This window comes from Rhincodon typus, chromosome 3, assembly GCF_021869965.1.
Source record: "Rhincodon typus isolate 14 chromosome 3, sRhiTyp1.1, whole genome shotgun sequence".
NCBI classification, from domain to species: domain Eukaryota; kingdom Metazoa; phylum Chordata; class Chondrichthyes; order Orectolobiformes; family Rhincodontidae; genus Rhincodon; species Rhincodon typus.
The window spans coordinates 10,057,008-10,083,525 of record NC_063334.1 but is presented as its reverse complement, the minus strand read 5'-3'; the positions used below and the strand labels follow the sequence as shown (position 1 = coordinate 10,083,525).

The 26,518-nt window shown below is 40.9% G+C and overlaps 1 long non-coding RNA gene across 1 annotated transcript in view; it reads right to left on the bottom strand.

Annotated features, from left to right (window-relative positions):
* LOC125482799 overlaps nt 1-9,431 on the bottom strand; it is a 19,768-nt gene extending 10,337 nt beyond the window's left edge. The window contains exons 1-2 of the long non-coding RNA XR_007261771.1: nt 9,121-9,431; nt 8,450-8,539 (exon numbers count right to left, since the gene is read on the bottom strand). This is a non-coding gene — a long non-coding RNA (uncharacterized LOC125482799). The remainder of the gene's footprint in view (nt 1-8,449; nt 8,540-9,120) is intronic.
* Nucleotides 9,432-26,518: the final 17,087 nt, after the last annotated feature.

The following is a 26,518-nucleotide window of genomic DNA, read 5'->3' as shown; positions in this document are numbered from 1 at the left end:
ACCCCCTTCCCCTCCCCCATTTCTGATGAAGGGTCTCGGCCCGAAACATCAGCCTCTCTGCTCCTATGATGCTGCTTGGCCTGTTGTGTTCATCCAGCCCTGCACCTTGTTGTCTCGAATTCTCCAGCATCTGCAGTTCCTACTATCTCTGATTCAATTTAAAAAGGTAAGTTTGTTAAAAACAACTTCCTGGATTTGGAGTAGAGAAGTAAGTGTGCATCTGACAACTTCAATATAACACCACAGACTATTGTCTGATCTTGCTCTTTGACCTCCAGATTAAGTTCCTCATCCCCTGAGAGCTCCCTGAAAACTGCACCAGCAAAGTAGTGACACAAAACTGAATGGTCATTTGTTAACAGAGCTGCCTGAGGATACTTAACATATATTTCTGATTATCATTTAAATTAAACACAAGGCCCAATGAGATGAGCCATTGATCTTCATACACTGGCATAAGATTGCTCTTTTCGCTCATTTGTTGCTGACTACTGAGCTCGGTGGTAAAAATAAATATCATGAGACGGCTGCCTTAAATGAGACACACAGTTACCAAGTATTGAACCAAATTCTCTGCCTTTTAATGGTTTGCGACTGAACTTACATCTTTTTGCTCTGTGTTTTGTTTTGTATAGGCTCAGCAACAACAGCACTAATGCCTTTAGGAATGTGGCATTCCCAATCAGTGGTAGCTTTAGTTTTTTTTACCTCAGCTGTGCCAGCACAATAGGAATTTATTAAAAAGGGTATATTGCCTGTTGATGGAAACTAGCATTCTGATTGCAGATTTTTGGAAAGGTTCATTCTCATTGAATTAAGGATATCTTTGGGACTGTAATAAGATAACATTTCAGGAATGTTATCAAGGATCCTGTTGCCAACGATTTCTGTGGGAAAGTTTCCTGTCTCTTCTTGTGTGGATCTGGACTTAATTGTGGGGTAATTTTTTGAAGTGGCTAACGCACAGCGCAGATAAAGGGGTTGGTTCAAAATTCCTTCGCAAATGAATTTGCCTATTCCAGAACAAACACGACTGCGTTACCAGGCAAATTAATTGCTTGAAGCAGTTCAGCAAAACCGATTTACCACTGAGAAAGCTGAAGAATGCATGGCCTGCTCTGGTGGTAAAGACCCTGTTGAAATCAGTAGTGATTCTCTTTCTGCCTTTTCTACCCAGTCCCCTATGGCAACTTTCTCATTTGATTCTGGACCCATCTTAGTACACACTGTTCACAGAATAACTCACTGCTGAGTGGATATCACCTAAAGACCAGTCTCCATAGTGTCCATGCTATCCTTAAAAAGCTGCTGTGCACTTGGACAAGCATTGGCAATCCAGACACCAACTGGCCCTTCAGCGATAGCAGAATGCTACAGCATTCACAAAGTCACATTGCTCACACTATTCTGATGTAACTGGTGATGCCAAGGCACACAAGACTATGAGCCAAATGTTAGAAAATGGAAGTAGAATAATGAGGTGGTTGTTTGTAACCAGCACAGATACGATTGGCCAAAGTGTCTGTCTCTGTGCTGTATATCTCTATGTCAACCCCATTCTCACACCTTAATCACTGTTTAACCACACAGTGTACTTGGCCTTAGCTACATCCTGATTAACCAGCCTCTCTAAGTCACTGTTTATCTGTGCCTAATGCCCACTGGATACCCACATCTTGTCATTGTCCAGTTGGGAAACATGACATACAGGCAAGCTCTCAGATAATTCCAAAGGTGAGCTTTTATTGCCAGCCATCAAAAATAAAAACTAGTGGAATGAAATCTCCCCTCCCCCCACCGCATCCCAAAACCAGTCCAGCTCGTCCCTGCCTCCCTAACCTGTTCTTCCTCCCACCTATCCCCTCCTCCCACCTCAAGCCGCACCTCCATCTCCTACCGACCAACCTCATCCCGCCCCCTTGACCTGTCCGTCCTCCCTGGACTGACCTATCCCCTTCCTAACTCCCTACCTACACTCACCTTTCCTGGCCCCATCCCCGCCTCTTCGACCTGTTTGTTTCCTCTCCACCTATCCTCTCCTCTATCCCTCTTCTATCCGCCTCCCACTCTCTCCCTATTTATTTCGGAACCCCCTTCCCCTCCCCCTTTTCTGATGAAGGGTCTAGGCCCGAAACATCAGCCTCTCTGCTCCTATGATGCTGCTTGGCCTGCTGTGTTCATCCAGCCCTGCACCTTGACCTGTCCGTCCTCCCTGGACTGACCTATCCCCTTCCTAACTCCCTACCTACACTCACCTTTCCTGGCTCCATCCCCGCCTCTTCGACCTGTTTGTTTCCTCTCCACCTATCGTCTCCTCTATCCCTCTTCTATCCGCCTCCCACTCTCTCCCTATTTATTTCAAAACCCCCTTCCCCTCCCCCTTTTCTGATGAAGGGTCTAGGCCCGAAACGTCAGCCTCTCTGCTCCTATGATGCTGCTTGGCCTGCTGTGTTCATCCAGCCCTGCACCTTGTTGTCTGGAATGAATAGTGGCTGCATTTCAGCCCCACAACACAGACCAAATGCTGGCATCATTAGCAATGACTATGTTATAATCCGTGATAGTCTCCTGGCCCCAGCTCTCACAAAGTGGAACTTTGGTATGTCATTCCAATTCTGTCTGGCTTCTACTGTCCAACACATTTAAGCAGCATCATGTACAGGGAGAGCTTCCTTCTCCTCAGGGCCTTTTTCCTCCTCCTCAAATGACTACTCCATCTTCTCCAGTTCCTCAGCATCCGGCACATCACCTCGCCAGCTGCTCCAGGATGATGCATCAGGACTGTGCTGAAGGGCTCCCCAAGACCAATCCCAGCAGTGGAACTGGACTTATCTACAGCCTGCTCTACTATGGCCCTGGTCACAGCATACACACCAATTTGGTGAAGGTGCCATGTCAGCTGAGTAACCAACTCATCACATCCAAAAGGGAGTGCCCGCTTGCTTTGTCTCCTCTGTCATCCCACTCGCATCAATGAGCTTTACATTGCATTCAGAAGAGACCGCCATCATTCTGACATGACTGATCATGTTCCCCTTGTACCAAGCACCCTTGCATGTTTTGCAAGTGATGGGATGCTTTTGGCCAGCCTATTTGTCAGTCATTGCCACTAATGTTGCATCATTGAAATGCAATGTAGGTTTACAAACACCAATGGCATGGTGTAATCCACCTTTGAACCTTACACAAGCTCAATGTTCTAGTGCACAGCTCTAGATCCCACAGATAGCAAGAGACAATACAGTGTGGAGCTGGAGCAACACAGCATTCCAGGCAGCATCAGAGGAGCAGGAAAGTTGATGTTTCAGGTCAGGACCCTTCTTCAGAAATGGGGAGAGGGAAGGGAGCTGGGAAATAAATAGAGAGAGGAGGGGTGGGGCTGGGAAGGTAGGTGGGATAGTGATAGGTGAGTGCACATAGGGAGTGATGGGGATTGGTCGATGAGGTGGGAGGAGCGGATAGATGGGAGAGAAGATGAACAGGTTGTGTCAGGTCAAGGAGGCAGGGATGAGAGGGAGGGTGGGGTGTGGGATGAGGCCTGGGGTGGGGAGATTTTAAAACTGGTGAATTCCATGTTTAGGCTATTGGGCTGTAGGCTCCCGAGAGAGAATATGAGGTGCTGCTCCTCCAGTTTGCAGGTGGTGTCATTGTGACACTGGAGGAGGCCCAGGAGTGGGAGGGGGAGTTAAAATGGCTTGTGACCAAATAGTGTTGTTGTTTATTGCGTACAGAGCATAGATGCTCTACAGTCTCTGAGTCTACGCTTGGTCCCACCGATGTAGAGGAGGCCACATCGGGAGCAGCGAATACAGTAAACCATGTTAACGGATGTGCAGGTGAACATCTGTCTAATATGAAAGGTTTGCTTTGGGCCTTGAATGGAGGTGAGGATGGAGGTGCAGGGGCAGGTGTAGCAGATCAAATTTGCAATGGGGGTTCTGAAATAGGCACTGAACATAGACCCCATGTTTTCACCCATTAAACTGATACTCACTCTGCCCACACTGGGCATTGTCCCAGCAACTTTCATTTTCCATTTCCATTTCCATTTCCTGACTTGAGAATGGCAAATGATGGCAGGGAGAGCAGTGCACAAGGGAAAAACCGAGATCTTCTGATTGTGCCCAGCCCAAACAGATGACCAACTGTGACCAAGCCCCTGGATAGAGTGCACGCTCTAGTACTGGGAACTCCCAACAAACAGCAGCTCCCTGCTTTACTGGACTGATGTATACCCCTCACCAATTTCCAACATGGCCGTTTGGGTGAATAAACATGCAACATGTTTGTTAGATGTTAGATTGATGTCTTGGTGTGTACCAAAAAGCAAGATATCCCCCCGAAACAGATTCTTGCTGGCAAACAGCCTGTCTGTGTGTCCGCACAAAACAGCACATGAATACAGCAATATAGAGGGCCTTTAGGCTTCCGCTGAAGGGCCAATGTGCTAACAGGAATGGTACAACAAGGTAAGGCAAGGGAAGGATGCTGCCAGCAATGCAGCGAGGTACCAAGTGGGCGAGCTCTAAGACAGCAAAGGAACTGCTGAAGATGCAGTTTGGTCCAAACTGTGAGCTGGTTGCCTTCCCCTGAGTGTAAACCATTCTTGCAGCAAGTTCTCAATGTTAGATCTTGGTGCACTTTGCAATGCAGGTCTGTACATCTTAAGCATCCTCCTATCATTATGGATAGATGCCATAATTGTCATAAGCGGTTGGCAAACATTGCATATCAATGTCCATCGATGAAGGATGAGTATGGTTTGTGACCATGGGTCATGTTGAGGTGAGCAATGCAAGGCTAATCTCGATGTCTATGTTTAGTTTGCTTGGTGAAGTTTGTAAAATAGAAAGCAGCATATCAATGACATGCGATGTACACTTAACAAGGTGTTCAGCAAACAATATTCCCCCTTCATTTGCAATTCACTGCTGCATGGTAGGAAACTTACCCTGACACATAGCAAACGTATAAAAGATGCAGCAAGTTGCTCCTCTGATTCTGCCTTTTCATTCTGGGATGCTGTTTTACTGTCCAATAACTAGTTTAAAACATTATTACCCAGTGCTGTAATATGGAATCTCTGTTATGCATGTACTATCTAGTGACATACATTGTCTTACCCTTGACAAATGTTTGGAGAAGCAGTCAGGAGAGATAAGGCCTGATTGTTAATCAACAAACTGGTTGTCTTGTACAAAATCTATGTATGAACAATGGGCAGGATCAATAGTTTCGTCTTTGTTCTTTAGAACAATGTACCTAGATCATCTACCTACCTTTTTGAAAAGGTTTCAATCTGCCTAGACTCAGTCTTACCAAATGATTCGCCCCTATGGAATTCAACCTGGAAAGTGTGAAGAATACACTTGGGAAGGACAAACAAGGCAAGGGACAACACTGTGAATAGTTGCATCCTGGAAAGTGCTGAGGATCAGAGGCATCTTAGTGTGCATATCCACTGCCCTGAAGGTAGCAGGGCAAGTAGATAAGAAAGTACATGGGATCCTAGGTTTTATTAGCCAAGGCATAGAATACAAAGCAAGGATGTTGTGTTGTAACTGCATGCAATGCTGGAGTAATAACTGGAGTATTGCATGCATGTTTGGTCATCACATTATAGGAAGGATGAGATAGCACTAGAGAGAGTGCAGAGGAGCCTTACAAATTTGCTGCCTGGGCTGGAGGGTCTGACCTATGAGGAATGACTGGATAAACTGGTGTTGTTTTCCTTGAAATAATGAAGGTTGAGAGGGAACCTGAAAGAGTTGAATACGATTATAAGTAGGTAGGATGAATAGAATGGTCAATTTTTCCATTCGGGAAGGGGGCACAGGTTTAACATCAGAGTTAGAAGCCAAAGAAGAGAGGTAAGGAGAAATATTTTCACCCGGAGAGTGGTGGGAGTTTGGAATTCACTGCGTGAAAGGATGGTTGAGTCAGAAACTTTTGGAACATTTAAGCAGTATTCAAATATCATTGCATTTCCATAGCAGCCAAGGTATAGGCCAAGAGTTGGCAAATGGGAAATATGTAGCCAGCTCTATGCTGATGGGCCACCTTGAGCAGAATGAGTCTCTTCTGTGCTATAAACACCCATGAGTATGTTTTTCTTCCATATCTTTCAAATGGATTATATGATTTGTAGCTTTTCACAACTACCTCTTCATTTAAAGTCAAGAAGTTATCATAACGATGGCTACACCAATGAAAGCGAGGACTTGTCTCTTTAACTATCATCATAGGATCTTTAATATTTATATTAATAAATAAATGGGTTTTCTGCTTATCACCTTATGTCATGACATCACAACCTCTGAATAAAGATCACTTTTTCAGTATTACAAGGAAGAATTAATTTCAAGTCATCTTGACACGTGTGAGAGAACAATTGGCCAAGCCATCCTCTAACACCACACTTATCTTCCTTCTTTGTATGTGAGAGCCACAGGTCTTTTCTATCTCATGATACAACCAATGATCTCAGGTGAATTGAGCCCTGCAGCAAAATGTTTTACCTGAAATGTTTGACTAATCTACTCAATCAAGTCCAAATATATTAATGGGCCTTCTAATGACAATCAATGTCTTCGTGTAGCAACACATTTTTAACAATTTTGTTTTTAAAATATTTTCAAAATTTGACACATCCTTTGGCCCAGGTTATATCTACCATTTTGCTGAGAGACATTATCTAATATCATTGGCAAAAACTAAACTATTCTGACGCAAGTGCTTTATTTTATTGGCCAAAAAATGCAAATAACACATCTTTCTACATATATTTCCGCAGGACTTGCTACATATATTGTGCAATGTTGATATCTGAACCATACACTTTGGGATTAATCATAGAGAAAATATTAAATTATTTTCATTTTGAACATTTATACTAGATCAGAGCAAGTATTTCCATTTTGCCTTTCACATCAATAGTTTCATATATTTGACAAATTAGCAAGAGAAAGCATAAAGCCAGCCAAACACTTTTCCTTGTAAATGCTGTGGTCTATTTTACATGGATTAGTTCTGGAGTAATTACACATTTAATTTGGTTATGTTAAACTTTGCTTCCACTGATACACTGGATTCCTGCAACTTTAAGTTAACATATGATCATCTAAACATTTGGAGGGACATTACGAGGCACTGTTACATTGCAATAACATGTTACAGTAGGGTAGGGTGGGATAGTGCTAGTCACTAAATATATCAGCCTTGGCAGTAAGCCTGAGAAATTGTGTATGTACATAAAGATTTTTATGAAAAAAAGCATAGTTTTGCAATTAGAAAAATGCTCATGTCTAATCAGCACACTGTCAGGCATTTGCCAATGGATTACAATGCTGGGCAGCAGGAAACCACCCAGTAGGAACTGAAGGGTCATGATAGGGTGAGGAAAGTTAGTTTAATGGGGGGTCAACAACAGTAGGACAGGAGATTGAAGCTCTCCTTGAAGGGCTTGGAAGATCTCACCTGCTCATTTCAAAAAAATGGATTTACCCTTTGGCAGCTTGGTCTTTCAGAGGAGCCATTCTGTACAGGCTTCTGGTTCAAATAGTAAATGACATTGCTGGAGCTCAATTGCTCTGCTTAGATTTATGGGGACCTGTCCTTTCTTCCTGGTCAGAAACGCATGTTAAAATCAGAACCTGTGGGACTTTGTGAATGAGTTTCATTGATAATTTTAAACTATCTACCTACTGAATTTAGAGATAAGAAGGCTGCACTGAAGTTGCCTCTTATGTGCTGAGTGTAGTGCCTCATGAAAATGAGCAATTGAGAAGACTGTACTGTTTTATTTAGAGCTATTGGACAAACCCAACACCATAAAACATGGCTTCATCATTACAGTGATCACACTTCAAAGGCAATTATTGTGAGGACTTGTATAAGTGCAAAACTTTCTTTTGTTGAGTGTCCTTATGTTAGGGAAGGATTGTATCTATTAAGCCCTGTTAGAAAGTGCAAGCTTGTGGATATGTGGGCTAGATTCTCATGTTAAGGGCTGGAATTGAGACATGAAACTAATCTGACCATTGCAATCCCACCTCTGTTTCAAACTACCTGAAGGCAGGCCCTTCCAGGGGTCAAGGCCTAAAAGACCTTCATATGGACCTGCTTGTAGAGACAGAGTGAAGACATGCAGTGTTCTGGGCAAGCACATTAAAATACCCACTTTCATGTTCCCAAAAGGAATTCAGACTTACAGTGGTTTCATTGCAATTATTGGCTTATTCATTTCAGCATTCTGTCGACTTTAAACACCCCCCCTACCTTCACCCACTGATCTTCTTCCTCAGACACTCCTTCATCCTCCTCACCCATCATCCATTTTATGAACCAAAGTCACAAGTCCTATTGTAACAGTTGAAAGTCAGTGAATGGCACTCGAATCTCCCTGAGTAAACAAGCAGACTTCAAATAATTTTTAAACAATGTCACATACTTGTAAAAGTTTCAGGCAGTTGGATTGCAGCCAGGAGTCCATAAAACTCCACCAGTAGACAAACCGACTGCTATTTAGCAGATGCCTAGTCTGAAATCATAATAGCAAAAGGAGAAAGATTAAACATTTACATATTGTTATAATACTAGGCAACACTTTCAATAGCATGAAATGAAGTCCATTTTTTTTATCAATTAGACTTTGTTAAACATTATTTTGTTAGTTGATAGAAATAGCAATCTGACAAACACATTGAGATAGTTTATTTCTCAATCCTGTAATATATCAGATGAATGAACATATACATATCATGCTACAGCATTTGATGATTAATTGTAAATGAGGTAAAAACCATTTTAATTACCTTTTAATCACTCCTACCTCCAATCCATAGATCATGACTTTTTGCAGGTAGTGTGAAATCCAACAACTGTAGCAATTTCAAACAAAAGAGGAATGGGGTGTGTGGAAATATGATTTTACTGAGTCCACAGTATTGTAAGTTGCCTCAGTCATAGGATGGGCTATGTTTCAGGACCTACTTCCTTCCCTGCCCTTCTGAAAATGACCAAGGGTAGAAACAGTGCCAGAGTACTGGTCTGCCAATGTGGGGGCCATTTTTCTCCTTGTCTCACTTGGGTTGTCTCCAATGGAGACCATGAAAGTTTTACCTTGTGTGAAGTGACATGTGGGCTTGGTTCATATGCTGCATCATTCACTGGTGTGTTCACATTGGATTCTGAGCAGGTTACAGTTCAGGCTGAAAATGACCAAAGAGCTTGTCAAAGCCAGGAACACAAAATACACAGCTTCAGGAGCATTTTGTCTGTCTATTTCCTGCCAATATTCTGCTCGATGGATAGGCTGGTGGGAGAGCAGTGAGGTTCAGCCATCAAAGGTTACTGCTCTGTACCGAGGGGATGGTTCCTAGAAATCAAGAGAATGATAAGGCATCCACTTTCAGGATCATGGAGAAGTTGGCAAACATTAACCTTTCAAATTTGCAATCAGAAGGGGGCAGGACTGCCATTGAGAGGAATGAGGAATGGGGAGAGCCCTACAGTCAGGAGGGGGTAGCAATCAGTAAATGTTAGATGGGAGTGGTTGACAAATGTGAGATGGAATGGGTCAGCAGATGGGAGATGGGAGAGTTTGGTGACTGGAAGTGGGGAGAGATCAGTGAATAAAACAAGGGAGTGTTAACTGAATGAGAGAGAGGGGAGGTCAGCAACTGTAAGAGTGAGGAACCATTGAATGGGAGAGAGGAGAGGCTGACATTCAGAAAGGAAAGGTTTGCAGTTGTGAGAGAAAGAAATCAATGAGTGGTAGGTGAGAAAGACCAGAAGGAAGACATGTGGGAGAAAGCAAACAGACAGGATTGGAAAGGGCTCAGCAACTGGAAAGGAGAAATATCAGTGTTCATTAGGTGGAGATGTTGGTGTTTTCCATGGGAAACAGGTTGGGAATCAGATTTGGGAGAAATCAGTGACTTGGAGAAGGGACAGGCCTGCAGGAGAAGGGAAGGACTGGACTATGATGAGGGTGGGTGAGGGACTTATGATCAGGAGGGTCAGATTTTGGCAATTTGAAAGAGGGTACACTATGTGATCAGAAATGGAGAGTGGTCAGTGAACAGTAGAAGGAGTGAGGAGGTGAAGAAGCTTACACTTGAACAGAACAGAAGTCAGGAATCAGTGAGAGGTGGGATCAATGACAAAAAGGGGGAGGGTTCTGGTGACTGTGATGAGTGTTTGGTGATTAGGGAAATGTTCAGTGATTGGCAGAATGTGAGGATAATGAAGAGGGCTTTGTTGATGATCCTAAATCAAACTCTCCTTCTTTTGTTGGTCACAGAGAATGACCAAAGCTGCATTCCAGCAGAAAATTGTGAACCAGGCTCTCCATTACATTCTGTGAATCCAGTTTAGTTATATTAATTAACTGCCCGACCTCTCCAAGGCAGGACATTCAACTTCTGCTGTAAAGAAAATGTGGGGGACATACACAGCATCTTGAAATCATGTTTTGTGCATTTAACTGCTCACCATCAGTCTCTGACCAGCGTCAATGCAACAGCATAAGGGAGAGGGTGGGTTAACTAATGGGCCCAGTTCTGGAAGTACTGCTGAAGGCAAAATAGAGGAGATTGGTGACAGGAAAAAGGACATGAGGGAAGGCTTAGGTGTTGACTGTGAACAAAGAAATAATCACCTTCCAGTGGGCAAGAAAGAGTTAAGGGAAGGGTTAAATTGTAAATATGTTAATGCATGGTGTAGTGAACAAAACTGGGGAGCTGGAAGCAGAAATTGCTCCAGAGGGATATGACATAGTAACATTGACAGAAACATGGCTTCAGCCAGAACAGGATTGAATAGTTAACATCCTGGGTTATAAGGATTTTAGTAGAAACAGATGGGTAAAAAGAGGAGGTGTAACAGTCTTGGTCAAAGTCAATATCAATGCCCTTGAACAGGACACAGTTCCTGAATTAGAATCTATATTGTTGGAGGTGAGAAACAGGAAAGGAGCAGTGAACTTGTTGTTTATTTATTATAGACCTCCAAATAGTGGGGAGGAAGTAGGGGAGAGCATTTCTAGACAGATTATGGAAATCTGCAGGACAAATAGGGCTGTGATAATTGGTGATTTCAATTGCCCTAGTGTAGGCAGGGGAAAACGCAGTGCACAGAAGTGAAGAAATTCCTGCTATGTGTGCAGGAGAACTTTCTGGAACAGTACACTTCCAGTCTTACTAGGGAGGGAGCTGTGTTGGATCTGATCTGAGGAAATGATACAGGCCAGTTGAGAACATTAGAGTAGGGGAGAATTTAGGAAATAGCGATCATAATATAATAAGATGCAATATTAAGTTGGAAAAAGAATAAAAATTAGTCAAGGGATAAGACCCCAGAGTGGAAAGGGGCAGATTATAGGGGTCTAAAAATTGAACAGGAGCAGGTTGATTCGAATCACATTTTGGTGGCTAAAACAGTGGATAAAAAATTTCAAAAGAAAAATGAATAGATTGCCAATGAGAAATAAATACAAGGTATCCAAACCTGGTGTGCCCTGAATGACTAAGGATATCGATGGGAAAATAATGAAGAAAAAGGAGGCATATGATGCAAGCTGGACTGGTAAGAAATCAGAAAGAATATCTAAATGCAGGAGAGAGGCTAAGGCTGGAATACAGAAGGCTAAGAGGAAGCATGGGGAAAGGATGGCAGGCTGTGCTAAAACACAAAGTAAAACGTTATTCAAATGTGTTAAAAATAAAAGCTGAGTGAAGGCTAGAGTGACACTCATAAGGAACAAGCAGGGTAATCTGCTCACTGAAACAAAAAGTATGGCAGAGGTACTAAATGAGTACTTTACTTTGGTCTTTACTAAATTTGAAGATGGTGTCAATGGCCTATTGTGTGTGTGGGGAAACTGAGCAGTATACTGATAGATAAAGAAGAGGAGCTAAACATGCTGGCAGCACTCCAGGCAGAGAAGTCACCAGGCCCAGGTGGGATGCATCCTAGATTGCCGAGCGAGGTAAGGGACCAAATTGTGCGTCCAACACAGAAATTCTTCAGGCTTCTCTGAACACAAGATTAGTCCTGGGGAACTGGAGGATTGCAAATGTGATGACGTTTTTTAAGAAAGGGGCAAAGGTTAACCCAAGCAATTATAGACCTATCAACTTGACATCAACAGTGGGAATGAAACAAAGAACTGTGGATGCTGAAGATCTGAAGCTAAAACAGAAATTGTTGGAGAAACTCAGCAGGTCATGCAGCATCTGTGAAGAGAAAACAGTTAATATTTTGAGTCTGGTGCTTCTTCATCGCAACATCAATAGTGGGAAAACTAATGGAAGCCAAAATATGGGATAAGGTAAACATACACTTAGAGGAAAATAAATTAATATGAGACAGTCTACATGGCTTTATCAAGGACAGGTCTTATGCGACAAATTTAATTGAATTCTTCAACATGGTAAAATAGGCCATGGACGAGGGTATTGCAGTGAGTGTTGTATATTTGGATTTTCAGAAATCATTTGATACTATGGCCTATGGAATGTTGGTTAGCAAATTAGAAATGTTTGGGATTAATGGGTTCTTAGCAGCTTGGATTAGAAGTTGGCTAAAATATAGGAAATGGAGGGTAGGTATAGATGGACATTTCTCAGATTGGAGACGAGCTGAAAGTAGTGAAAGTACTTGGTGTTGGAACCTTTGTTTTTTCTAATTTATGTAAATTATTTGGAAATGAGTGTTGAGGGCAAAATCTCTAAGTCTGTAGAAGGTAATAAGCTAGGGAGAATGGTGAATTGTGGGGATGACACTGAGCAACTTCAGAGGGACATTGACAATTTGGCCAAATGGGTAGACACCTGGCATATGATTCTCAATGTAGGGAAATGTGAGTTATTGCATTTTGGTGGAAGAAACACAGAGAAGCAATACAGGCTCAGTGGTACAACTTTGAGGGGAGTACGGGAGCAGAGGGACCTCAGGGAGCATGTGCATGATGCTCTGAAGGTGATTGGGCAAATGGAAACAGTTGTTAAGAAGATTTATAGGATCCTTGGGTTTACAAATAGAGGCACAGAGTATAAAAGCAAGGAAGTGATGCTACACCTCTACAAATCATTGGTCAGACCATATTTCAGGTATTGTGTTCAGTTCTGGGCACCTTATTAAAAGAAGGATGTTAAAGCTCTGGAGAGAATTCAAAGGAGATTGACCCAGAATGATACCAAGAATGAAGTATTTTAGATAGAAGGAAAGTTTAGAGACATTGGGTTTATTGTCCTTGGAGCAGAGAAGATTAAGAGGTGATGCCCTATTGAGATGTTCAAAATTATGAACAACTTTGACAGGAAAGAGGAGGAAATTCTGTTTCCAGTAGTTGGTATGTCAATAACTAGGGGTCAAAATTTCAAGATTGTCAGCGAGAGAGCTAGGAGTGAGATGAAAAGAACTTTCCTTACTCAGAGAGTTGTTAAAATTTGGAATGCACTGTTTGGGAGAGTGCTGGAGGCAGATTCCAAAGGAGATTTCAAAAGACAACTGGATATATATGTGAAAGAGATGGAATTAGAGGGCTACGGAGATGGGGCTGAAGAAAGGGACTGGCTGGGTGGCTCTTTCAGGAGCCAGTTACAGACATGTTGAACTGCCACAGTCTGTACTGTAAAAGTCTATGAGTCTATAATGGACAAGCGGGTGGATGATAATATTTAGGTCTAATTCTCTAACCCTATTCATGAAAACTGCCTTACTCAGATGTCCATTCTCCATGTGGATATTGCCTGGACAATGAGTGATGGCAGACTATTCAACTACATCAACATCACAGTCAAACCTGATTTTTGGATTCTCTCAAAACATTCATGTTGATGCAATATCTAACAGGAATCATTAAATGGCCTCCTTTTTAATCTGACTGCAGGGAATTAACACTGCAACATTATTCCCAATCAGTGTAAAACAAAATTTGAAGCATAAATATTATCAGCTCTAGAAAGTGAACTGAACAATACAGGAAACCAGATAAGGAAACAAGGAACAATGCCATGAGCCAATGCACTCAAAATATGCCAGCCTCCAGAATTTATGTTGTCAGACGTTCCATGTAAATTACAGAGGGTCACATTTGTGATATGTGATAATAATGTGTGTCTTCACGCGTACAGATACAATTTTTCTGTCTGTTACTTTGATAAGTTGTGAAACTAATTTCAGGAAATTTTGTTCTCAACACAGAACCACATCTGCTGTGACATGCAGCAGCAATTTAATCATATGTTTTTGAGTTTACATTTATTGTAATTGGGCAAAAACAAACCAAGTGAAGCATACATTGGCTTCCAGATGCATTCTTTCAGGAAGTGGAACTTCTTTAAATGATCCTTTACATTTTATGAATGACTGGGATAGCAGAGGGACACAAAATAGTGTTGGTAATTAATAAATAGTAATGAACAAAAATGGTATAATGGCCTGAACCACTACTTCGCTGACCCATTGGGAGTGGGTTGAGGTGTCAGTAACGTACAGGGAACATGGAGATCAGGATATCCCCACATGATATTAACCTCTTGCCTAAATCAACAGATCAACAGGCTTGGTGTCTGCTCAAATGAGGAAGGTCAGTGGAGGCGGTATAACCAGGGTGGGTGTACGTGGGAGATGAGGAGGTGGTCAGTTTGTGGGGGAGCATGGTCAATTTGAGATTAGGTAAAGGGAGGTCATTGGGGGGGGAAGGAGAAAGAGTGTTATCAGACAGATGGGAAGGCTAAGGAGTAGCCAATCCTGGCTTTGTAAAGAGGGATTTGATTGTGGCAGTTGAGGAGAGGGAAGGGATACCGGAAGGGGCATGCTGATTGAGTGCGTGGTGGGGCAGAATGATTAAGATTCAGGGTTCAGGGTTTTGCTAATTCGTTGAGTCCTGGTTGATGGACAGAGAATCTCAGGTGTCTCAGTGGGTGGCGAAGAGTGGGGCATGGATGGTTGTAACGGAAATTGGAGGCTGGTTGATGGTGAGGGTATAAAGGCCTAGGAATGAGGCGGGGGTCAGGGGACAGTGATAGGGCGTGGCAGGCCAAGGCAGGATCAAAGGCAAACTGTGCCTGAAATTGGCAGCAGCAGGTCTGGACAGGGAATGAGACCTTGGAGGCTGGTGAAAGTTGGTGGGAAGGATAGAAGACTTGTGGGGAAGTTCATGTTGTGTATGTCTGATCAAAGGAGTTTTGCAAGCTCTTTTGGCCCACTGATTCCTGTAGATACACGTTAAAGGTGCTCACCTCCTAGAACTGATGACCCTTTCTTGGATGTAGCAGCAAAGTCTCCTATGGCAAAGGCAAGATGGTCTCCCAGGATGAATTGAAGAAGTCGAACAATAACATATTTAACATATTCAAAGTGCCAGCCTGTTTCTTTGCAGTAGTTAATCACTCACCCACCCCTGACCTCAGTTAAAGTGGGAACTGAATGATTGGAGGCAGGTTTGGTCAGACTTTTAACTCCCCACCTAACTTAAACCAGCTCATTCTTACAATTAAACCTCACCCCTACCCCACCATGTATCAATTTATTTCAGTTATATTTCAAGTCTATTGATTTACAGATCGTATCAAGTAAATGCTATAACATCAGTTTCTCCAAATTCATTCCATTCTAACAAGTGCTGGGAAGGCAGATGTAATGAATTGGGTGTGAAGTTAATTGTTCATATGTTAACCTTGCCTGTTTTGCAACTATCTGCAATCACAATGAAGTATGTCAAAGAATGCGAAACCCATGCCATTAATCAGTCATCAATGAAGAATGAAACTAATTGAACTCTAATAGTGTAAACAGTCAGAGGAATAGATCTATTACACTGTAAAAGCATCTTGACTCTGATATGTGAATCAGCACCACAGAAACATTACCCTGACTACAGTAAAGAAACAGCCGCAGACACTGTGCTACATATATTTATCTACTATCACACATGTTTTGAGGATATAAGTAAAATAAGAACTCAAGGTTCTAAATATGAACCTTTCTTTATTTTCAGATGTTACCTGTCAGGCATTTCCAACATTTTCAATTTTTATTTCATAAAAAAATTGTTTCTTTTCATCATGATGACCTTTTTGTGCAAGTAATGCACTAATCAAAAAGTAATACGAGGAGATCAGAGCCCGAAAGGATGGTGCAGGCAAAAGCCCTCAACCTGTTTAAATGAAGTGTTGTAATGAGTAGGGCTATGGTCCAAGCTGGAAAGTGAGATTAGGCTGGACAGCCTTTTTTATCAACCAAAAGAGATACTTTCGGCCGTATATTTTCTATGTTGTTCTTTTTCTATTCCTAAGCAAATAGCTGTATGGATATTCTGGAATGCATTTGATGACACAAAATTATCAACAAAACTTAGAGCACAGAGAATTAGTGCTGACCTTGTTAGTGGGCTGGCAATTGAATGAGGAAATGAGGAAATGGAAAGTGGCATTTATTACCTGATTGATGAGATGTGACAAGGTGTATTTTCCAGGGATCTGTACTGTACTCTGGCTTTTCACCAGATATGTTAATGACTTGGATGAAGGAATAGAAAATTGTACATTGTAAGGAGAGTGTCCTTTTTATTTTTGTGTACTTGAAATCCGTGGAATACGATGAGAATGGACTGTATTTGACACTGGGCTTTATGAGGATGGCTTCATAATTCCACAAAAAGGGATTTGTTGCCTATGGTAAACTGCTTTTGTGTTTATGGATTTCTGAAATGTGCAGATGATCAGAAGCTGAGGAGTTATTTACAAGTGAAATTGATTGGTTCACAGCTAACTGAGCAGGATGGAACTGGAAACAAGTGATAGAGAGAGAGAGAGAGAAAGACACAGAAGGGTGTGTTTTCTCACTAATGGAGGATGCCTGATCTCTGCATTAAAACAAATTCAGATTAAATTTAAAGAAAACTTGTTATCTTCCTGTAGCAGTTGTACGGAGTTTAATTTTCACAAGTGAATCAGTTACACTGTAATTCTTACAAATCAGTAGAAGCTTCCAGGGAAATACAACGAAACATTTAGGGCCTGGCCAACTGTAGTAGGAGCATCTCAACATCAGACTCAGGAAGCAAAGACAACTGAACTGAATTTCTAGCATCTTTTCTAACTTGTTTGTCAGTATATGTATGGGAGAGTTTATGAGATTGTGTAGCCCCAACAAATTCAGGATTTATGAATGGGAACACACCCCATCCCCCCCACACCCCACTCAGCAGGTTCCACTGTTAATTTTTTTTATTCATTCACGGGATGAGGGCGTCGCTGGCTAGGCAGCATTTATTTCCCATCCCTAATTGCCCAGAGAGAACTTAAGAGTCAACCACATTACTGAGGGTCTGGAGTCACATGTAGGCCAGACCAGATAGAGATGGCAGTTTCCTTCCCTAAAGGGCATTAGTGAACCAGATGGGTTTTTCCTGACAATCAACAATGGATTCATGGTCACCATTAGATTCTTAATTCCAGATTTTTTAAAATTGAATTCAAATTTCACCATCTGCTATGGCAGGATTCGAACCTGGGTCCCCAGAATGTTATCTGGCTCTCTGGATTAATGATAATATCACTAGTCCATTGCCTCCCCCATGAGGGGAGACACATGGTAAGATGGGGAAGATGGGGAAGATGTGATTTTTATCATGAGGGTTCGAACACAATTAATGAGGTGAGTTTGGCAAGTTTGCAACTTAGCCTAAAAATGGTAATATTCAACTGTGACTTTCCAGTACATCAAGGCACCACAACTAAAACAAAAAAGAACTTTCAAGACTGTGTAATTTCTTTTTCATTCTAGTATCAAATATTTTCCATTGTGCTCCTCATTTCTGCTCAGAAAAGCTCTCCCTAATGTCAAAATTTAAATTGTGAAGAAAGACTGGAGAAATATGAGCTTTCAGGCAGGCAGGTTAGCTCCTCAGTGTAATTTTCACAATGAATCAGATAGTTAAAGGAAGGGATAGGGTTAATTAAGAATACTATTTTAACCAGTGAGGCTAGGACAAAAAGTGACTGGATTACATTAAGAAAAGAAAATTTCAAACTAATACCAAAAAGATTTCACCAAAGACTGGTTGACATTTGGAGCAGACTGCTGGATATTGTGGCAATGAATTATTTATAAAACAATACCTTTCAATAATGGTCAGTAATTTGTTGGGAAGTGACTCAGTGTTACAGCCGTGTAAGGAACTACACCATTCTTCCAACTGCTGCTATTATTTATGCTCTTTTAGTGATACATGCAGCAGCAGATTATAGGAGCAGGGAAGAGAAATCCAGTTGGGTTCAACAAGGCACATGGGGATAAGTAAATATGAATGAGATAATCTCTGTCTGGAATTCAAGAAAGCTCACAGTTCATCTTGCGTGCCTCTCTGACCCTGTACATGCAGAGTAATATTAATCTTTCTATGGGAAGGAAGCTGAACCAGAAGAATGTGAAGCAGACATGCCAACGATTACACAATGGCTTATTAATATAATACTGTGCCACTGGAGGATCTTTACCACACTCATATAGGACTTAATTATGTAATCTGATCTCAAACTATTGAAGTATATCTAGTCCTATAAAATCCAGCAGCTGCTTTAAAGAACTACTCATACATGGAGTTTATTGTAAGCAATCCCACAACATGTATCACAGGACCATTTCAATAAATTCTGATTCTAAACTACTTTATTTCTGAACATATTTGTGATGGTTATTGATTGGAAGCAGGGAAGTGGGATTGATTGAATGTTCTCCAAACAGCTTGTCTAGTCATGATGAACTAAATAGCTTCCTTCAGTGCTGTCAGTTTCTATTGATATCTTGTCTTATTTTAGTGTGAACAAGTGGATTTTAGTTGTTAAATTAATTATAAAAGCATTGATATTTGCATTGACAAATTTATCTCAAACAATGATTTGTTAAGTGAACAAAGGGGCTTATTTGTTATAGACTTATAGAGTAATACAGCACAGAAACAGACCTGTCAGTCCAACAGTCCACACCAACCATAATTGCAAACTAAATTAGTCCCACCTGCCTGTGCTTGGCCTATATCCCTCCAAACATTTCTTATTCATATACTTATCTAAATGTCTTTTAAACATTGTAACTCTACCCGCATCCAGACTTCCTCTGGATGTTCCACACACAAACTACTCCCTGTGTAAAAAAATTACCTGTCATGACTTTTTTAAATCTTTCTCCTCTCACCATAAAAATATGACTCCCAATATTGAAATCCACCACTCTAGGGAAAAGACACCTGCTATTCACCTTATCTATATCCCTCATGATTTTATAAACCTCTATAAGGTCACCCCTCAACCTCCAGCACTCCGGTAAAGAAAGTCCCAGCCTATACAGTCTCTCCTTATGATTTGAACCCTTCATTCCTGGCAGCATCCTGGTAAATCTTTTCTGAACCCGCTCCAGCTTAATAATACCTATCATATAATAGGGAAACCAGAACTGGACACAATACTCCTGAAGAGGCCTTAACATGGCGTTTATGGAGTGCAGCTTTCTAGCAGCACAATGGTTTTCCCAGGGGCAGGCTCCCTGCTACCTATCTGCAGGACCAATACAGTTTTCTCCGGTTATATCAATAACAAACAACGTGTAAGCAGCATAGCTAGCATATTAGATATAAGAGATAACAAGGTGTAGATCTGGATGAACACAGCAGGCCAAGCAGCATCAGAGGAGCAGGAAAGCTGATGTCTCGGGCCTAGACCCTTCTTCAGAAATAGCTAGCATATTGTTGTGCCGCCTGTCACCAGAAATCCATGCACATTGTGGTGCTATGTGAATTATTTTTTTATCGTTGAAACCTTGTAAAGTTACTCAACACAGATGTTGCTAAAAGCATTTTAAAGGCAGATTCCAGCCTAAAGCTTCTTCCTGTATGGCTACAGCTGTCTATTAAGAGGTAATCTGGAGTGACATAGAAGGGCTATCTGGCTCAATGAACATACCACTTTAGAGATCTTATTTAGCAGTCCAGACATGGTTAATTAATCAAAGGAAAGTAAATGTCTCGGTGTTTGGTAACTGGATGCATTATTTTTCATTATTATGATTAAGTAATAAGTATAACTTTTACTTTTTTCTTGAATTCTATTGGATTTTATAACCACATAATTTCATAAACAGGTCAGAGGATGTTATAATTTTGACGGTGTTGAGATCAGGTGTTCCTGCCTGATCTGTTAACGGCTATGCTGTGACGGCCCCAATTAGTTCACACTGCTGCTCAAGAGTTTCAGCACGTTTCCTTAACAAGGTCAGTTTTCACCTTGGCTACATCGAAGATTGCAAAGGTCCAAAAAACTAAAATAGGAACAGCAATGAGTGAAACCCAGAGACAGTTATGGGAGGTTTTTTTGACAGGGGGTGAATTTAACATTCATCATCTTGGCAGTAAGCACTGAGAGGATTGCAGAGCTCTTGTAGAAACCACCAGTTTATACTTCAATAAATTTAAATGAATGGAAAATCCAATTCCAACACAGAAATTGCTCAAGATACTCAGCAGGTCTTTACTTTATTCATTAAGGGGATGTGGGCATCTCTGGCTAGGCAGCATTTATTGTCCATCCCTAATTGCTCAGAGGGCAGTTTGGAGTCAACCAAATTACTGTGGGCCTGGAGTCACATGTAGGCCAGACCAGGTAAGGATTGCATTTTCCTTCCCTAAAGGGCATTAATGAACCAGATGGGGTTTTCCTGACAATTGACAACAGATTCATGGTCGTCATCAGATGATTAATTCCATCTATTTTGTTGAATTCAAATTCCACCATCTGCTGTGATGGGATTTGAGCCTGGGTCCCCAGAACATCATCCGGGTCTCTGGGTTAACAGTCCAGCGATAATACCACTAGGCCATCACCTCCCCCAACAGCATCATTGGAGAGAGAAACAAAGATAATATTTCAAGTTCAGTATGACCCCAATGTAGAATTCTTCATAATGGCTGCACAGATTTGCTGAGTTCCTCCACATTTTCTGCATTATTTCACATCTCCAGCATCTGCGGTATTTTGCTTTTATTTCAGTGGAAAATCACAAAATCAGTTTTGTTTCAAGTCAGCAAGCCTCTTAGCCATAATCTCCTTTTTGCATTTCCTCAGATGATGGTCAATACCCAGGTGGTAAGGAGAAACGGTGTATAAAGATGCCATTGTTTTATGATGTTGTTCACAGGTGGATGGCAAGAATTATTGAAATAATAGAAATGTTGAAATCAATCTATTAGATTACTTGATGTATAAATTTGCCAACGGAATTGGTATTTGCTAGATAAGGCATTGGCTGCAAATAATGAGCCAAAAAATCTTCCAGAGTCAGGATAGTCTGGACATATCATTGCAGATGTCCTAGGGATCCTGTGGAAGTCATGATACATGGACCTATGTGGGAATTTCCTGGGAAGTTTAAACTTGCAATGGGAAATTCCCTGTTCCCTGCTACCTTCCATCAATGTCTCCAACTCAGAGCTAAAGTTAAGATAAGAAAGTTGGAGATTATGAAATTTTCCATGATATTTACCTGGGTAATTTCTCAGAAAAAATTATGTGGATTAAAACCTAGTCCACCTCCTGGACAACTACCCAACTGACCTTCCTGATCATTCCTCCTGATAATCTGACTACATCCCTCTGACCTAATTACTTCTCCTGATTTTGGTGATCAACCCTGTTCTTCCTACCAACTTAAACACCTGCAATTCACCCACTTCCCTACTCTTCCCAACTACTGACCCTATCCATCAGGGTGTGTGGCAGTCCTTCTAAATGAGGATGGCACTGGTCCTGGCAAGAAACTGCATGGAGCATAATTCTAGTGATTATGGACTATCAGTATTCAACTTCCATGATTCAATTTTAATTTCTGAGGCTTTCATGGGTCAAAAATGATACCATCGACAGGCCCAGGCAACACACATGGAATATACAAAACTGGGCTGCCTTGAAACTATCATTGCATTCAAGAGGCAATGCACCTCAATGAAACATCAAGCACTTTGCAATTCTTTAAGTTAACATATTCGAAGGTCGAAGGTTTCCTCCAGTGTGTTCCGTTTAGAAAAATACCACGTAGCTAGTTTTGGAATATACAAACCAGCCACTTTTCTGTAGCTTCCTTTGAGCAATGTAGAAAGAAAGTGACATGGACTGAGAACAGCAAGGATACTGAAAGCACTTATCTTTCTCAAGCTCAGAAATTAACCAATGAAAAGCAACTTTAAACAACAACCATTCACTGAGACCTCCAGGACATCTGCAGTTTTACCTTTACAGAGGGAACAAGACAGTGGCTGAACACTCGGGGCTTAAGTTTCACCCTTGCGACTCAAGAACTAAAAAAAAAATTGCAACTGTCTTCACCTTCCTGTCTGTACTAAACACCATCACACAGCCACTTCTTTTTAAGGATATTACTGTATTGTGTGCATGTGTCAGATGTCACAAATCCTGTTTTTTTCAGGCTTAATAGGCAATAAGACTCAGTTCGGTTTCAATCCGTAAATCCCTGAAATTGGCACTCTTTCATTTTTTTCATCTGATTAACTAAATCCTATTGAAGTATGATAGCTATGTGCTAAGAGAGAGATATAAATCTTTGTTGTAACCAATCAAGAAAGTTTACGAAACAAAAGCAGAAAAAACAGTGAGCGGGTATGGCAGCACCTGTGGAGAGAAATCAGAGCTAACGTTTCAGCTCCAAGGACCCTTCCTCAGAACTTCAGAGTGGGTTTAAAAAAGTGTGGAGCCAATCTGGTGGTAACAAGAAAGGCTTTTAACATGGAGAGCCTGTTAATTTGCCTCAGGGCTTTGTCTGACCAGGAAACTCTCCTGCTCTTACTGCCTGCCATAAACAAATCGATAGGATTTACAGATCGATCATCAACCTGTTGGCCGGGTTTTGACACTCTTTCCACAACAACAAGTCCTGAAGCGGAACTTGAACCTGGAAGTTGTAGCCCAGAAGTAGGGATGCTACTGCCATCATGCCACCTGACCTCCAACCACCATCTCGTGCATCTACTTACCCACCTCCTCACTCCATAGTGAGCAACCTCATTCATCCAACTACTTACCCAATCACCGATTCACTCATTCATTCATTAATTCAATGACATTAAGCCTGAACCTTAAAACATATGCCACAGACAGGGCCATAAAAAGTGCATGTATCTAGTCTTCCTTTGACTCTACTCCTTTCTGATGGAGTTTGCTAAGAGAAACTACATTGGGTGTTCCTCTAACAGCTGCAGTTGAAGGATCTCAGAAGAAATGAAATGCAGCATCAGTTCAGGGGAGTTTTCACGCACGGTGGCAATAATCATTGTTGCTGTTCAGAAAATCCAGATCAATTTTCAACAGAATATCAGTTTAACTTGTATTTTTAAGAGATGCATTATAAAACCCAACTCTTGTATTTAAACAGAATGTAAAACGATTGGAGGTACATAATGTTGGTGAGCTTCAGACACGTTAAACTGAATGAGCCGCGGTCAAAAATCGCATGACATAAGTTTATTGTCCAACAGGTTTAGTTGAAGAGATAAGATTTTGGAGTCTCACTCCTTCTTCAGGTGTATTACTGACACCTGAATATTGACTGAGGCTCTGAAAGCTTGTGTTTTCAAATAAACCTGTTGGACTATTACCTGGTGTCATGTGATTTTTGACCTTGTCCACCCCAGTTCAACTCTGGCATCTCCACATCATGAATTAGCCACAATAAAGAAGGGGAGATTAGGGAACTTAATATATTGGCTGCAATGCAATCAGGAAATGTAACAAACAAAAGGAATGTTAGAAATACTGATCAATAAATATATTATAGCACTGCAGAGGGATGGTGGAGTTGACGGATCAAAGACAGAGTCTATCTGTTTGGAATTAAAGGATAATAGAGGATCTATTATGTTAACTGCTTTATAAATAATGGGCAAAGATAGAGCAAAACAAAAAAATCTGGCAAATTACAGAGAGATATGAGTATTATTAGCAGTGTTTAATTTTCCTGATATGTCCTGGGGGATGGTCACAGTATAAACAGTAATGAGACGAGGAATTCCTTCACCACAAATGAGAGAACATATTATCTATGTTGTGTATTTGGAGGAAATGGCAAAGGGATACAGTCAATAAGATGACTTGATCACACATTTAATGACATCACGCACTGGGCATGTTCATGACATATGTATACAGCCTTCAACTCGCCTTTGTTCAACAACAGCTTTATATCCGAATAAACTATTAATTACACTAACTATTCAACTTCAAAAAACAAACAAACAGATCATTGAGAAAACACACACTTGGCAAAATATCAACAGGCTCCCATTTGTTTTTAAATTATATCTATAGGTCAAGTTGAATAAAGCCTTTCTGATCTTCTGAGAGGTTTTGATGTAACCTAAGGTTTTGGACTTCCCACCTTCAATTCAGGAGATGCAGATGATCTTGTTTTCTTTACGGATAACTGCTTGCATTCAAACTGTGTTAATATTTTGAGGTCCATAATCTCAGCAATTGTTTTCCATATACTTTCCTGTTTAATACTTGGTTTAATTCCAGTTGCAATCTTTTGGGTTTCTTTTCACAGCAGTCTATGTACTCTTTGAAATGGACAAGTCACCCATGACCATGGTTGAAAAGGAGCCCTTGGCAGTATTCCTATAGATTTGACAAATTGTAGTTTGCTAAACAATGATTCTCGGTCACAGTCTAGACGTGGCCAATAAACAAGACTCCTGGCTATGATTTCACATCAACTGTTCCTGTGTGTTCCATATGTAGCTTTGCTAGAATCCTTTCTTTTAAAGAACCTGGTCTGTCCACTCTATGGTCCTTACCTGTCACCAATCAAACTCTTCCTGTCATTCAGTCAATTTACAGACTTTTTAAAACCAACTCTTTGAGTTTCAGCTGCAATTTCAGTTGCACTGAATAAAAAATCTTTATCTACAAAAGTGACTTTTGATGATTTCACATTTACAATCTAATGTGGGGTCTTTGTGTGGCAAATTTGATAATGTGTCATCTGGAGGATTCACCATTGATCTCCATTATTCTATGTAGCAGTCACTCTGTGAGAAAAGTACTGCCCATCGCTGCATCGTAGATGTTGCCTTCATTAGACTCAGAAACTTTGGATCCACAACAGCTACTAACAGTTTACGATATGTTACTAGCACAAAGTTTTTAAAGCTACAAGAATTGAATGGGTCTTTTAATTATAAAGAACATTATAATCCCTTTCTATGTGCATGGAGTTGTGTTCACTCTTGGTCATTGTTGTGATGTAAATGGGCTTCTCTTGAGCATTATTTATGACATGACTGATCACTGCCTCAAATTCATACATAGAAATATATAGAATACATAAAATACATAGAAGACTCTCACACATTAGCTTCATGTTGTGATTTGTGTTATAATAAATAATTAGTGCCTCATCCAAGCTTCTCTTATATGCATGATGAACATTTTTAGATCATTCCCATTTCTCATCTTTCTACACAAGCTGTGTAGTTGCCCTAACAACATTGCAAGCTATGGGAGAAATTGTGGGTAATATTGGAAAATACTCAAACAAGGTTGAAGCTCTGATGTGGTTTTGGAGAATTGACTATAGCCTCTATTTTCTGTTTTAATGACTGCAGCCCTTTCTCAGGCCATGGCATGTGGCCTCAGGTTGCACAAAAACCAACATGTTCTCATTATTGAAACCTTTTAATACTTTATTCAACAATTCAAGATTCTCTTCTGCTTTTGAGATCACAGCTAACATATCCTGACTAAAGCAACTCACCATGGTTTCTTCAACAGCACTTTCAACCCAAACTTCTACTTCTAAGTCAAAGAAGGTCAACTGTGAAACATGGGAACATATTTTTAAATTACTAATATTTCCCTCTAAGGCTTCTTGTTCAGCTGAGGGAAACAGCCCCTGCTAAGTGTCACTCTCACAAATCCAGTCATTCCTGGATTATCACCTGCAATGTTCTTCTTCTTACTGTTTCTTAGTTATGTCTGGAATTTAAGAATAGCTGGATTTAAGAGCAGCTTCTTCCCTGCTGTTATCAGACTTATGGACAGACCTCTTATATATTAGAGTTGAACATTCTCTGCGCCTTCTCTGAAGCTATAACATTACATTCTGTATTCTGTTCAATTACCCCGATGCACTTAGGTAAGGTATGATTCATCTGGATTGCAAACAAAACAATATTTTTCACTGCAGCCCGGTATATTCGACAATAATAAATCAAATCAAATCAAAATAAAATTTCTCAATGTTTGTCCCTGGAGCCTTCTAATTTCACACCTACCAGCTGCCACCTGGTGACATAATCCGAGGACATAAAGCCAAGAGACTCCCAGCTCTACTTCACCACCACCATACTTTGTGATTCTTCCATCAGCTTTTTGTTGTGAAACTGCTTGTTTGACACATCCAATCCTGCATGAATTGCAATTTCTGACTGTTGGGAAGTCAGAAG